The following is a 15,793-nucleotide window of genomic DNA, read 5'->3' as shown; positions in this document are numbered from 1 at the left end:
AAATTCAGAATTAATCTAGTGAAATATATTTAAAACATTAGCTATATTTCAATATATCATGTAAATTTTTAATGCATACCCTCTTTCAGATGTTTCAAAAACTCACCTCTTGGGTCTTGTCCTTGGTCCTGAAAATCAGGGCTTTTTTCATTGAGAGTAATTGCAGATATCTAATGTATTTGTCTGAAATCACAGAACACATGACAATGTGTACTGAGCAGTAAGTCTAGAAATAGTTCCAAGTGGTTACACTTTTCATACTTCCACACAATCTGCCCATCATATCTTTTTTTTTTTTTTTTTTTTGCAGGTAAATGAGGAAGTATATGTGTATCCAAACTGGATGCCTGGAATATGAAGACATTTAAAAATAATGTCAATTTTTACAGTACAAAGATAATAAATAGTTGAATGTTCTCACCTGTTGGAAAAATGTGTTTGAAGAACAATGAAAATGCTATGTTTGTATGACTATGTAAAAACGGGGCAAATTCATGGAAATTAACCTGGCCAGACCTGGTATATAATGACAGAAAAAAAATAAATAATAATCACTGAAATCAGTTATTTGAATTTTTCTCTTTTTAATCAATTACAATGAATCAACAAAAGCACTTTACTTTGATTGAGGATTTAGGGTAATACTCATGTCCCTAGCCATTAATTCTGTACCTAACATGGCAAATGCTGAGATTTAACTTTCCAGAACAGCCAACGGCAGAGCTTTCTCATAGAAAGGAGCAGAACTTTTCAACAATTTAGTCATTCAAAAAGCATATCCAAAGACCATTTCTTTCCTCATTAGAAGGATGTCCCTACCTCTCTCCAATCTCACTCTAGAAAATTATGACCTTACAGAAATTCCTATAAGCAATGAAAGATAAGTATCAACAGAAAATATAACATGAAACCATCTACAGGACTAGATGCCAATTAGAGAGTCTCCAGCCTGGGCAGGAGTTTTAATTTTCAGAAATTTGTTGGGTCATTCTATCAGGAAATAATGCTTCCATTTATATGTGCAGACGTAGTGTGTGGCTTTTTATATCATCACTATTTTAAATGAAAGACATGCAAGTTCATTATAAATTAGTTTGTTAGAATATTTGGAACAAATTCAAATGAAGTTACCTCTCCTGGACAATTTTCTTCCCTAGACAATCCCTAGAGGAAAAAAGACTTGAGTCTTGCCATGAAAAAGTGGCAGACAATCAAGTAATGTGAAAAGTCTGTAATGTAAAGAGAAAATTCTAAAATAAAGTGAATAATAAATTATGAGTTTATATTAGTAAATCTTTAGCTAAGCAGATAACGTTTATTCCAAAATGAATGGAGAACAAGCAGCAGATTCTCTTGCCTAACCGTATTCCTAGCAGAGGAAGGCCTTACTCTGTTAGAGCCTCTGTACCCAATAAACCCTATGGCTCAGAGGCAGAGAACATTGGGACTAAGTAAGTTACTGAAATTTACCTTCCAGTTTTTGAAAAGGCAGATAATCACAGTTCTTCAGTTCTGGACTGGAGTAGATGTTTTTGACCTAAGCCTGAATCTAGATCAGCTGGAACCATACTGATCTATTTCTGAAACACAATCAGCAATTGCTTTCATCAATAGTAACAACACGAGGATTTAACTCCTGATCCAAGAGGATGTGTCTTCACTTAATCACTTTATTCTCAGTTGTATCAAGACTCAGCTTGACTAGGACTTCAAACTGGAACCCTAAATTTGAGTAACCTAAAATATTATTTGAATGCATGGCTCCTTTACACAAAATTGATATATGTTATCAACTAACTTTGAAGCTTACTGCATAAACCCTGAAGTTCATAGTTATGATGACCAATTAATAAATATCCTTATAGTTCAAAAATATTTTAGTTGAGTGTTCTGTCATTTGCAACCAGAAGCATCCTATCTGAAACACCCTGAATTTAGGTTAGTTTATGTTTATGAGTGTGTTTTCTGAGCAGTAACACTTGATTTTAAATTTTACAACGTTAGAATCTGTCATATTATCAACAGTTCATTACTCTTTCCAAATTTAAATGCAATTTCCATATTGTTCTGCTTCCAAAAGAACTTCTAGAATTACAGAAATTTTAGGCATAGTTACATGTGGAAAGACGTGAAATATATATTTACATTTTTCCTCGAGGATTTACTTAGTATACTGTCACAATTTTGTGAGATAAAATTCAGACATGGCCATACTCAAAGTAAGTTAATTCATTACATTCTTCTGGCAGTCCACAGCATGCTAAATATCCTTTGCTAATACCACAATTTAGATGTATCAATTCTTCTTTTGTCTTCTTTTTCTTTGTACAGCTTTTACATTAGAAAGCCATAGTCCTAGTGTTCAGATAACTTTGGAAATGTCTATTATATGAACATGTGCAGATGGAGACACTGGCAGAACCCTAATACTGTCACCCAGTGTTGAACACTAGGAGCTGGGATTCAAAAATTCCCTGATACAGTGATGAGGTGCACGCTATTTGAAAGTGGAAGGTCGTTGGGCTTTCATAGAGACACAAGAAAATGACATCATGAGTGCCCTTTATGTCATGAATGATGTCAGAGGGTGAGTCACTAAAAAATTGAGCAACATAATAAAACTCCTTAATAAAAACAAAATAGCACATATAGACACATGGCAAACAATGCTGCTCAGGAGAAGTCTATCATATTCATAAGTATAACTCTCAGAACAAAATGGAACTTCTGGCAAGATTCCCATTTCTGTTCTTGAGTGATATGAGTGCAATGCTCACTTCCTGAAAGAAAACCAAAATGCTTTGCTTTCAAAAGAGAGTTCTTAAATAGAAGGATGTGGCATAGTGGTCAAAGAGCTCAGCAGCTAACCAAAAAGTCAGCACTTTGAATCCACCAGCTGCTCCTTGGAAACCCTGTGGGGCAGTTCTACTCTGTCCTATAGAGTGGCTATGAGTCAGAATAGCCTCGATGGCAATGGGTTTGGTTTCTTTTGGGGGGAGGGAGGACCAAGTATAAATAACCTTAAAAATATTTGATTGGGAGGCAAGGCAAAGATGGCTGACTAGGTAGAACTACTGTGGATCCCTCTTGCAACACAGATGCGAAAAAACAAGTGAATTGATTACATACATGACAATCTACGAACCCTGACCATCGAACACAGAACTAAGGAGTTGATCTGCGTGACAGGTGAGTGACAAGCCGCCCCTGAAGCAGCAACTGCTTCTGGAACCAGCCTCCCGTGCCACAGCCTTGAGCCCTCCCCATTCCCTGGTGCCAGAGTGGTGGGTCTGGATGTGACTTACTGAGATGGGGCAAGCACTGGACCCAGCCCTAAACCCTACATCCCTGGAGTAACCTTGGTAGAGACTCGGCCAGTGCAAGTAGGCTGCACACTGATGCGACCGACAAGAGAATGAGGAACCACGGGGAAGCAGCGACTATTTTTGCAGCCTGGAACCAGTGTCCCAAGTCAGAAAACCTTAGCGCTGGGCTTTGGACTAAGCGCAGAGGAGCCAAGCATGGCTTCCTGAGACAGCACAAGCACGGGATGCAGCCCTAGCCCCATGAAGTAACCTTGGCGGAAACCCAGCAAGCCTAAGCAGGCTGCACAGCAACGTAGCTGACAGGAGGAGAAATCATGGGGAAGCAGTGACTTGTTTTGGAGCCTGGAGTGCAGCGTCCCAGCCAGGAAACAAAAATCTTAAAAATATATTTTCAACTAAAGTAACCATTGGAGGTATCCTAATAAATGTTTTCCATCATGCACAATCATGATGACTTGAGGAAATATTTACTACAATTAAATAATTACATGTAGCTTCCCTGGAATTGACTGGATGACAGTGGATTTCAGTTTTTTCTTTTGTTTTCCTGGAAGGGAAAACCTTTATTCAAAGTAGGTGATGCTGTTGCCTGTTGCCTCATTTTCTTTTTCTAGTCCAAAGCTTCTTCATGGCATTTTTCATCTCTGAATTTCTCAGAGTATAGATTAAGGGATTAAACATAGGTGTGAAAACAGTGCAAAACACCATCAAGAATTTATCAATGGGTAAGGTGGAAGGAGGTTTCACATACAGAAAAACACAGGGGACAAAGAAGAGGACCACCACAGTGATGTGGAAGCCACAGGTGAATAAAGCTTTGCGCCTCCTTTCCCAACTAAGATTCTTCAGGGAGTGCATAATGACTCCATAGGAGATGAGTAACAGCATAAAGATGACCACACATATTACCCCATCATTGGCACTCACAGTGAGACCAATGACATAGGTGTCAGTGCAGGCAAGCTTTAATAATGGATACATGTCACAGCAAAAGTGGTCAATAACATTGGGACCACAGAAGGGAAGATTGTCTAAACAAAGAGAAGGTGAGCTGTACCATGCACAAAACCTCCAACCCAGGTCAGCAGCAGCAGCAGAACACGCACCTGTTGATTCGTGATCATCATATAATGCAGGGGTCTACAGATAGCCACGTAACGATCATAGGCCATGACCACCAGAAGTAAAATCTCAGAACCACCAAATAAGTGTTCTGCAAAAAGCTGGGTCAGGCAAGCTTGGAAAGAGATGGTTTTCTTCTCATAAAGTAAGTCCATAATCATATTTGGGGTAACTGTAGTAGAATAAACAGCATCCATAAATGATAAGTAGCCAAGAAAGAAGTACATAGGAGCATCCAGTGTTGGACTGACCACCACAGTCAGGGCAATGAGGAGGTTGCCCACCACTGTCGTAATGTAGATGAGCAAGAACACAACAAATAATACCTTCTGACCCTGGAGACTCTGAGTGAGCCCCCAGAGGACAAACTCAGTCACATTCTTCTGTTGTTCCATAAGTTCTTCTGTGTGTCCTTATTTTAGACTTCAGGACACGTTTATCTGTAAATGTAATGGCAACTAGTGACTTTCTGAAATCTCCAGATAAATTTATTCATTCAACAAATGGGCATTATGATTTATTATGTTTCAGCACTGTACAATTTTTTAGGAATATAAAGCTGATTAAAATATGGTCCATAACCTCAGTGATCTTATCAAATAACAAAGATAAACAAGTAATTAGAAATATATGTGAAAAAAGCAGATTATGAAATAAATAGGTTTACCATGCTAACTTGTCACATCTGGTAGAAAATAAAATTGGGTATATATAGTAAATACTATTTATAAAAATAAAATGTAAATAAAGATTTAGTACAAAAATAAAGGAAGATTTACTTAATATTCACTTTCATGTTAGTAAATGACATTTTTTTTCTGCATTCTAGGAATGGCAGAATCTTTTAAATTAATAACTGAAATCCACAATGGACATATTTCACAATTTTAAAAATACTTATAACAAGTACTGTTGAGCAACAAAGAAATAAGCATGAAATTATGTACAATGCTATTGTAAAACAAAATAAAAATAATTATGTGAGCATGAACAAAACATGGAAAGATTAAATTTTGTTGAAAACCATTTACTTTTTGCTGGTGATGTGTGTGCAGGAGTGAAAAAGATTAGAGATTCCAAGGAAAAAATGAAAAAGAAGATGGCACACACAAACACAAACTATATCATAAATATCTTCAATGTTAACCAACCCTGGTTTCTCTTAAAATAACCCTAGTAATGATATCCAGTTACTCTTGAAGCCCCTATTGACATTTGCTTCAATATCTGACATCGTAATTCTGCTGGACCTCTTCTTCACAATGCATGAATTTTCTGTTTCCATGACCAAACCCTCTGTGTGTGCACTAGATCCCATCTCTTCATCACTCTTAAAATAGTCCTCCTGTAATTGTCTCTCCCATTTTCTACAGTAACAATTTTCCTCTCTATATTTATACAGTGTAGTATCTCCATTGTTAAAATAATTAATCCATCTACTCTGCATCTATTTCAAGCAAGCAACCCAGTTCTGTGTTCTTCATTGTAAAAACACTATTTGCTAAGTCTACTGATCAATTTCAGTCCTCTTCTTACCCAATCTATCACTCTTATGAATTGAAGTAATAACTGCTTACATAAGTATCGTCTTAGGTCCTTGAAAGCCACTCATGCAAGGTTTAAAGGTTTACATTATCATCTAATTATTAACAGATTACAGAGCACTTCCGTTGATCCTATATGAGCTTTACAAATCTCTGCCTATTAGAATAACCCCCAAATACCCTTACGTTAGTTTCTAAGAATACTGATGTAAGAGGAGGTAAATGTATTCTAGATCTTTCCACTATGAAAGTATCCAAAAGGGTATTTCAGAATTAAGTCAATCCCCATATTTTTATCAACCACAAAGGTTCTCTAACATGGCTCATTATCAGAATCAATCAGGAGGACTTTTAAAAGACTATGACTTTTCAAATCACAGTATCAATGTACCCTTGCATAAGGTAAACCCTAATGATGACTCTTATGTGTACAAACACTTCCTGAGTTACCTGCATTATGAAACAGTCATTCAGTCCAAGTTCTGAATTGTGGCTCCTTCTATCCTTGTCCTAAAAGATAATAGCCTCATACACTGACGCCGTCTCTGTGAACACAGAGAGTAAGATAGTACATGCACCATCACCTGAGCTAGAAATGTTTCTCTGTGGCCAAACTTTCCATGCTTCAGGAAGTCCGTCTCAATCTTTCATAAAATTGTTACCTTTTAAATTATTGGGACTTCTAACACAAATATCAAAAATGTCTTCTAACCAAAAGAAGTCTGAATCTTCATGATAAGCAGAGAGAGCCAAAGACCTCAACACTGGGGAAATTTGTTCTAAAAAATCAAATGTTAAATAAGTTGTATGAGGTTAAAAAATTAAATAAAAAGTCAATTTTGTGGGAGAGAGAAGTGTGAATAGAAAAATATTTTGCATGTTGTGGTTTAGAAGTGAAATAGCCCTTCCAATATTTTGATTCTCAATCTGTTATATTGGCCTGACTTCTTACAACAAAATCAAACTTTGTTTTGTCTGAAAGATGGAGAATAATTTCATTTTCATATGTCATTATGCTTTGGGTCCAACGTTTCAATTCCTGAAAAAACTAGTCGTGTAAACACGTAGGCAAGCACTCTCTGTGGTAACGTAAGAATCTTTGGCATTTTGCTTACTCTTGAGCTACAAAAAATATTTTTGAGTCATTTAATAGATGCATCTTAAATAGTGATGCTTCCATCGTTAGATTCATTGTGACCTTAATCATAATTCTGAGAGTAGGTTCTGCATCTCCAGAGATGTTGCAAGGATAATCAACCCATGTAAAATAGGATTTACAGGACCAGGTACTCAAGGGAGAAAAATCACAAAAATATAACCCGAGGTCAAATCATCCAAAGGGAAGAGTCCAGATTGGGAAGAACTTAAATATGTAAAAATTCTCTCTTTTAAATCATGACCTCCAAAATAGGCAAGCCTTTTGAATGTGTAATTTTAAATTATATATTTGCAGATGATATCTGAACTCACTCCCACTGGATGAAGACTATTGATTTCAGAACAAATCATTGAAAATTCAATTCAAATATATGTAACACAGGATTCTCACTTATTATGGATTGAGTTGTGTCCCTCACAAACAAAAGTTGAAGTCCAAACCCCTATACTTGTGAATGTGACTCTTTTTTTAAATAGGGTCTATGAAAGTGTTATCAGTTAGATTAATAAGAGATTTTACTGGAGTAGGGTGGGTCACACTGGTGATTTTATAAAAGAGAAGGTACACAGAGACAAAGAGAGAAAGACGAAGGACTCCATGTGATGCTGCAGTAGCAACTCAGGAATTCTTGGAGCTACTAGAAACTAGGTTAGAGGAGCAGAACAGACCTTCATCAAAGCCTCAGAAAGAATCAACACAGTTGACACCCTGATGCTGAACCTCCACCTCCAGAGCTGAGACTAACTTTCTGTTGTTTAAAGCCACCTACTTTGCAGAATTTTGTTATGGTAGCCCTAGGAAACTAATATATCACACTAGCAGTAACAGTCTTGTGTTTGTCACGGTAAGAGTTTCAGGCAGGCAAATTGGTAAAAATTGTATTAAACATGAAATAAAGGAAGTAAATAAAAATTAAAGGAATAACTTGCAAATCTAGGATTCTTAGTGTTAGACCTTATATTTCCAGGGAAATCAGTAGTCCCAGATTTAAAAAATTAAATTTCCCAGCATTCTTTGAAAACTAAGGTGGCATATAAGATATAAGTTAAGTCATTAAATGAGACATGCAGGAAGTGAAATGATCAAATTTGAAGCCAAACTCCCTTTTACCCTTCCTCCTTGATGTTTTTCTAGATCTCAGACAAATTGTTCAGAGCTCCAATAACCATCCTGTGACCACAATCATACCAAAGATTGGAAGTTAAGAGAATGGGAGGTGAGAGTCCTTCTACTCTGTTCTTTTTCAAGATTGCTTAGGCAACTAAGAGCCCTTGGCAGTTCCATGTACATTTGAGGATTGATTTTTCCATTTCTGGAAAGAAGGCTGTTGGAACTTTGAGGGGGATTTTCTTGAATTTATAAGCTATTTTAGGTAGTATTGACATCTTGACAATACTGAGTCTTCCAATCCACGAGCATGAAATGCCCTTCTGTTTATTTAAGTCATCTTTAATCCAATTTAGTACTCTTTTACACTTTTCTCTGTACAAGTCTTTCTAAAATTATTCCTACTGATTATATTCTTTTAGACGATATTGTAAAAGGGAATTTTTTTCTTTGTTTCCTCTTTAGTATGTTCATTGCTGATGAAGAAAAACCCAACTTACATGCATGAGCACAAGTAAATTTTTCCCAGGGATACTCTTAAAGTTTAAACCTTAAACCAAAGCTAACCCCTAAAGTCTTCTTTGAACGAAAAAATACATTATTTTCATTAGTAAATTACCTCTGCTTTGAGCATGTGTGCTTTTAAAGAATGATCTATGTGAGATCAAATTTACAAATGGCAACTCAAAACATTGAATGGGAAACTTAGGCAGCAGTTAGATTAAGATAATGGTAGTAGAATAATGAGAAAATGTTAACTAGCAAGTATGGTAGCACAATTGAATAATGTAACCAATGTCACTGAAATGTGCATGTAGAATTTGTTAAAATGATGTATCTTTGGCTCAGTATACTTTAGCCAAAATAAAGAAATTAAGAAAAATAAAATAACTTGGAAGTCAAGAGTTAATAATTGCTGACTAGAAGAATTCAGTGTCCATAAGCTAACTACTCTGTACGTCTTTTGTAAACAGAAAATCAAAACTCTACCTTGTTAGGTCACAGTTCTTTTAGATCTTTCTTACTAAAATAGCAGCCCCCAAATCATCTTAATTACACCTCAGAATGTATGGTGAAGGATTCTGTGGCATGTCCTAGTTCTCCTTGAGGCTGCTTAGTCTTGATAGAAATGAAAACTGTTGCATACATCAATGGTTCCCCGCTATCTAATTTCCTTGTGTAATCAATCCTATTGTCAAAAATCATGAGTGTGTCTATTTATAAGTTAAAACACGTAGCTTAATTTTTTTAAACATTTCATACAATTTTATTAGCCAATATCCATAAAAGAGTGCTTAAATTGACAATTACCTATATTTTATTCTGAAGAAATTTTTAGAAATAAATATTTCTAGATTGGAATATAATTACAGATATATATAAATTTCATTTTAAGGAAATGATAAAATCACTGCAATTTACACCACAAAAAGAATATGTATGCAATTATCTCTTAACATTAAATCAGATTATAAAACTCAACCCAAAATTCCTTTAATAATTCTAAAATGAGAAGCTGAGGGTGGGGCCAAGATGGCTGACTAGATAGAAGCTACCTCGGATCCCTCTTGCAACAAAGACTCGGAAAAACAAGTGAATTGGTCATATACATGACAATCTATGAACCCTGACCATCAAACACAGATCTAAAGAGTTGACCTGAGTGACAGGGGCGCAAAAAGCTGCCCTCTGAAGCAGCTACCGCTTCTGGAACCAGCAACCTGTGCCACAGCCTTGAGCCCTCGCAGTTCCCAGGTGCCAAGTGGCGGGGCTGATTGGTAAGGTGGGGCAGGCACAGGACACAGCCCTAACTCCTAGCCCCCTGGGGTAACCTCTGTAGAGACTAAGCCAGCGCAAGCAGGCTGCACACTGACGGGACTAAGGAGAGAACGAGCAACCACAGGGAAGCAACAGCTGTTTTCCTAGCCTGGAACCAGAGTCCTAGTCAGAAAACCTTGGCGCCAGGTTCGGACTGGGTGCAGGGGAGCTAAGCATGGCATCCCGAGACAGCACAAACACAGAATACAGCCCTAGCCCCCAGAAGTGACCTCAGGAGAGTCCCAGCCAGTGCACACAGGCAGCATAGTGATGCGGCTGACAGGAAGAGAAGTCACCGGGAGGCAGCGACTGGTTTTGGAGCCTGGAGTGTGGCTTCCCAGCTGGGGAAACTTGGTGCTGAGCTTTGGACTGGGAGCGGAGGAACTGATCATGGCTTCTGAGACAGCACAAGCACAGGACGTGGGCCTGACCCTTGGGGGCAATCTCGACCCAGACAATGCACACAGGCTACAAGCCCCTCCAGTAACTCAGATAAAACAGTCATCACCAAGCAAGATAAGTAACTTTGTCTACATTCCTGGGTGCTACTCTCTCCTATCTATCTGATCCCTCCCCTCCCCTTCCCAGGTGGCCTCATTAACATTGGAATTTCCTGGGCCAAAGTGAAGTGCTCTGCAGGTTTCTTTCTTTTTTTTTTTTTTTTTTGTCTTTTCCTAACCCATTCACCTGCCCTGAGAGAAGCAGCTACAAAAAACCCAGGGACCAAAAATCCTTCCCTGACTTCCTGAAATTGGACTAAAAATACAGAGCCAGCTCCAGCCAAGCATATGAGATCCATAGTCTTGGGCTTTCATCCCTACAGGCAACAAGGTGGCTATTATAATGCAAAGGCAATTATGATAGTGATCTGACTGTAATTGTTTTAGCTGATTACTGCAAAGACAAGTTTTCCAGGTTTGATATCTCTACCTATTAAACAGAGCCCTCACTGACATAGGATGGGGAACTGAGGGCTGAAGCTCCACCCAAACCACCTACCTCCTGCCATAGGGGTCTGAGGATAGTGACACCTACCAATCAGTAGAGGTACATGCACTGGGTGCCTAAGGTACAGCTGCAGAGCCTACACACCAAAGTGCTTTGGGAATAGAGACACAACTACCTCACTGGCACTTGGGGGAAGCCTGTCAGCATCCTGCCCCCCCGGAGTGTGACCCTCTGCTTCTACTAGAATCTGGTGCACACAACTATCACCACTGCTCCTTTAAGTGAATAAGTGACAGTCTACACCATACACTTGGTGACTGAAAATCATATTCTACTCAAGAATAGTGAATAGACTCTTAGGCTTATATATCTGGTAACAGCCCAAACCAGCTGGTAATAGGAAATAAGTGATTCAAAGGCTACAACAATCAAGACAGCACAATCTAGTAGTCCATCTGCGTATATTGACAGAAAACAAAACAAGACTCATTGAGCAAATATAAAATAAATCATTACAATATCTTATAGATGGCCCAGAGACAGCAGTCGATATCAAACCACATAAAGAAGCAGACCATGATAGCTTCTATAACTCCCCAAATTAAAGAATCAAAATCTTTCCCAAATGAAGGGACAATCCTGGAATTGCGAGATGCAGAATATAACAAACTAATTTACAGAATGCTTCAAGATATCAATGATGACCTCAGAAATGAAATATGGCAAGTTACAGAAAAAGTCAAGAAACACGCTGATAAAGCAGTTGAAGAACTCAAAAAAATTATTCAAGAACATAGTGGAAAAATTAATAAGCTGCAAGGATCCATAGAGAGACAGCATTCAGAAATACAAAAGATTAACAGTAAAATGACAGAATTAGACAACTCAACAGGAAGTCAGAGGAGCAGAATCGAGAAATTGGAATGCAGAGTGAGGGAATTGGAGGATAAAGCAATTGATACTAATATACTTGAATAAAAATCAGATAAAAAGAATTAAAAAAACTGAAGAAACCCTAAGAATCATGTGGGACTCTATCAAGAAGAATAACTTGCATGTGATTGGAGTTCCAGAACAGGGAGGGATAACAGAAACTACAGGGAGAATAGCTGAAGATCTGTTGGCAGAAAAATTCCCTGACATCATGAAAGATGAAAGGATATCTATCCAAGATGCTCATCGAATCCCACATAAGATTGATCCCAAAAGAAAACAACCAAGACATATTATCATCACACTTGCCAAAACCAAAGATAAAGAGAAAATTTTAAAAGCAGCCAGAGATAAAAGAGAGGTCTCTTACAAAGGAGAATCAATAAGAATAAGTTCAGACAACTCGGCAGAAACCAGGCAGTCAAGAAGGCAATGGGATGACATATATAGAACACTGAAGGAGAAAAACTGCCAGCCAAGGATCATATGTCCACCAAAACTCTCTCTCAAATATGAAGGTGAAATTAAAACATTTACAGATGAACACAAGCTTCGAGAATTTGCAAAAACCAAATCAAAATAAACCAAAGCTACAAGAAATACTAAAGGAAATTGTTTGCTTAGAAAATCAATAATATCAGATACCAACAAAACACAAGGTCACAGAACAGAATATATGGAAATCAACTCAAATAGGGAAATCACAAAAACAAATTAAGATTAATTTTAAAAAGAAAAAAATGCTCAAAACAGGGAATCATTGAAGTCATTATGTAAAAGACCACAATAATCAAAAAGAGGACTAAATACAGGAGGCATAGAACTGCCATATGGAGAGGAAAACAAGGTGATATAGGACGATACAAGTTAGGTTTTTACTTAGAAAAATAGGGTAAATATTAAGGTGACTACAAAGAGGTCTAACAACTCCATAACTCAAAATTAAAACCAAGAAAAACATAACAATTTATGTAGTGCCTGGTGGATTAAAACTGCTGACCTTTTGGTAGCAGCCAAACTCTTAAGCTCTACACCACCAGGGTTTCCAAAAGAAAGTAAAGATGACCTAAATAAATGGAGGGGCATTCCATGCTCATGGATTCGAAGACTCAATATTGTCAAGATGTCAATATTACCTACAACAATCTATAAATTCAATGCAATCCTGCTCAGAATTCCAAAAGCTTTCTTTATAGAAACGGAAAAAAAAAATCATCCCTCAAATTTATATGTACCTCCCAAGGGCCCCAAAAAGACTAAGCAATATTGGGGATGGGAGAGGGAAGTAGACTAGGACTCTTATTTCCCAGTCTCTTGACTTCCATTTTTGTGGTACCAACACGGTCACAGGATGGCTTTTGGAGCTCTGAACAACTTGTCTGAGATCTAGAGAAGCATCAAGGAGGAAGGGTAAAAGGATATTTGACTTCCCAATGAATCATCTCTCATCCTGCAAGTCACAATTAATGACTTAACTTGTACGTTACTGCACATTTTAATTATCAAAAGCTGACGTGAAATGTGATTTTTCATTCTGGGACTATTGCTTTCCCTGAAAATATAAGGTTTAATAAAAATGTAGAAAGGAGTCTGGGTGGTGTAGTGCTTCAGCACTGCTAACTGAAAGGCCAGTGGTTCCAACCTAACTGCCTTTCCAAGGAAGAAAGATGTGACAGTCTTCTTCAGTAAAGACTTATGTCTTGGAAACCCTGTGGGGCAGCTCTACTCTGTCCTGCAGAGTTGTTATGAGTCAGAATTGACTCAACAGCAGTGGATTTGGTTTGGATAGTCGAGGCAGAAAGGAAGAAAATGTAAAGAAAACAACCAGAACTCTACAACTCCTATTAGTCTTCCTTCTCTTTATGTACATTTCCAAGTGATGGAATTTCCTTTTCCCACACCAACACAGTTCATTGAAAATTTGTGTAGAAACAAAAAGTGATAATATTTTCCTCAGAAAGGGCTGTATGATAAGGGCTAAGAACTCACGGATTTTGAAGTTACCCTTTAAATATTTTATATTTTTTCTCCATGTTCAGTACAAATCTTACCAATTTGCCTATCTGAAACTTTCTGTGACAAACTCAAGACTTTTATTGGTTGGGAGATACAGTTTCCTTGGGACACCATACTACAAAGTGGGTAGATTTAAACAACAGAAATTTATTGTCTCACAGTTCTGAAGGCTGAGAATCCTACCTTAGGGTAACTTGATTACTTCTGAGGCTTTGACTGAAAAATAGTTCTACTCCTCTTTCCTAGTTTCTGGTAGTTCCAGCCAGTACTGGGCTTGCAACTGACGCATCACATGGTAACCTTCATGTCTGTCTGTCTCTGTGTATCTTCTCCTCATTTCTAGGAATACAGTGGGACCCTCACTCCTCCAGCAGGACCTAATGTTAACCTAATTGACAACATCTTCATAAACCCTATTTTCAAACAAAGTCACATTCACAGATACGAGGGTTGCGATTTATCATTTTTAGGGACACAATTCAATTCACAACAGGTGAGAATTCTGATTTATATGCATTTGAATCAAGTTTTCAATGACGTGCTCTGAAATCAGCTTTCATGGTCCTCTGGGAGTGAGTTCAGATGTCATCTGAAAATTTATAGCTTACACTTACACATCCAATAGGACTGCCTATTTTGAAGGTGATGATTGTTGTATATTTAAATTCTGTCCACCCTGGACTTTCCCTTTTGGATGATTTGACCTCAGATTGTTCATTGTGATTATTCCCCCTAGGACCTGGAGATGCAGAATCTATTCTCTGAATTATGATTGAAGTCCAAATGAGTTTAATTATGGTAGGTCACCCTTAGTGCTGTACCCATGGAATGACTCAACAATATGTATTGCACTTCAAGTGTAAATAAAGTGTCCATAGACTTTTGCTTTTACCACAGAGCTTGTTTGTCTATATGAGTATTTATGTGACTGTTTTTTTCAAAAATTGAAATGATAGATTCCAAAAACAGACATGAAACTAATTTCCATCCTTCAGGGAAACCAAAGTTCAACTATGCTGTATAAAGTCAAGCTGGCATAATGAACTGAGAATCAAATCTGGACTTCTACTCACCAGGGCTGACTTGGTTACAGCCCCTGCTGAGTGCCCACTCTACCATCAGCAGAGACCAACACTGAGTCCCTAATATGGCACCATTCCTAGAGACGATGAACTGGTGGCAGTTGATTAAACTGGAACATTTCCATCATGGAATGAGCAGTGTTCTGTTCTTACTGGGATAGACACTTACTCTGGATATGGATCTGCCTCCTTTGTGCACAATTACCAGATTTCTGATTTGCCTTCTCTGCCAAAATAACCATCCACGGACTTACAGAATGCCTTATCCACTGTTGTGGTATCCCACACGGTGTCACCTCAGATCAAGGGACTTACTTCACGACAAAGAAAGTGTGGCAGTGGGCTCATCTTAGAGAATTCACTGGTGTGACTGCGTTTCCCATCATCCTGAAACTGCTGGCTTGGTAGAAAGATGGAACGACCTTCTAAAGACAGAATATGGTACCAGCCAAGTGGCAATACCTTGCAGGGTTGGGGCAATGTTCTCTAGGAGGCTGTGTATGCTTTCAATCAGTGTACTGTATTTGGTGCTGTTTCTCTCATAGCCTGGATTCAAGGGTCCTGGAATCGAGGGGTGGAGATGGAAGTGGTATCACTATTACAATGGAGACCCACTTGCAAAACTTTTGCTTTCCGTTCTTGCTACCCTATTCTCTGCAGGTCTAGAGGTCTTAGTTACAAAGGGAGGAATGCTCCTCCCACCTGGACACAAAACTTTGATTCCACTGGAAGTTAAGA

The 15,793-nt window shown here is 38.0% G+C and overlaps 1 pseudogene; it reads right to left on the bottom strand.

Annotated features, from left to right (window-relative positions):
* Nucleotides 1-3,923: 3,923 nt before the first annotated feature.
* LOC100674010 (olfactory receptor 4A47-like) lies at nt 3,924-5,682 on the bottom strand (annotated as a pseudogene).
* Nucleotides 5,683-15,793: the final 10,111 nt, after the last annotated feature.

The sequence above is a fragment of the Loxodonta africana genome, chromosome 7 (genome assembly GCF_030014295.1).
Source record: "Loxodonta africana isolate mLoxAfr1 chromosome 7, mLoxAfr1.hap2, whole genome shotgun sequence".
In the NCBI taxonomy this organism is placed as follows: Eukaryota; Metazoa; Chordata; class Mammalia; order Proboscidea; family Elephantidae; genus Loxodonta; species Loxodonta africana.
Note: the sequence above shows the minus strand (reverse complement) of the source record. Positions and strands in the feature narration are given on the sequence as shown.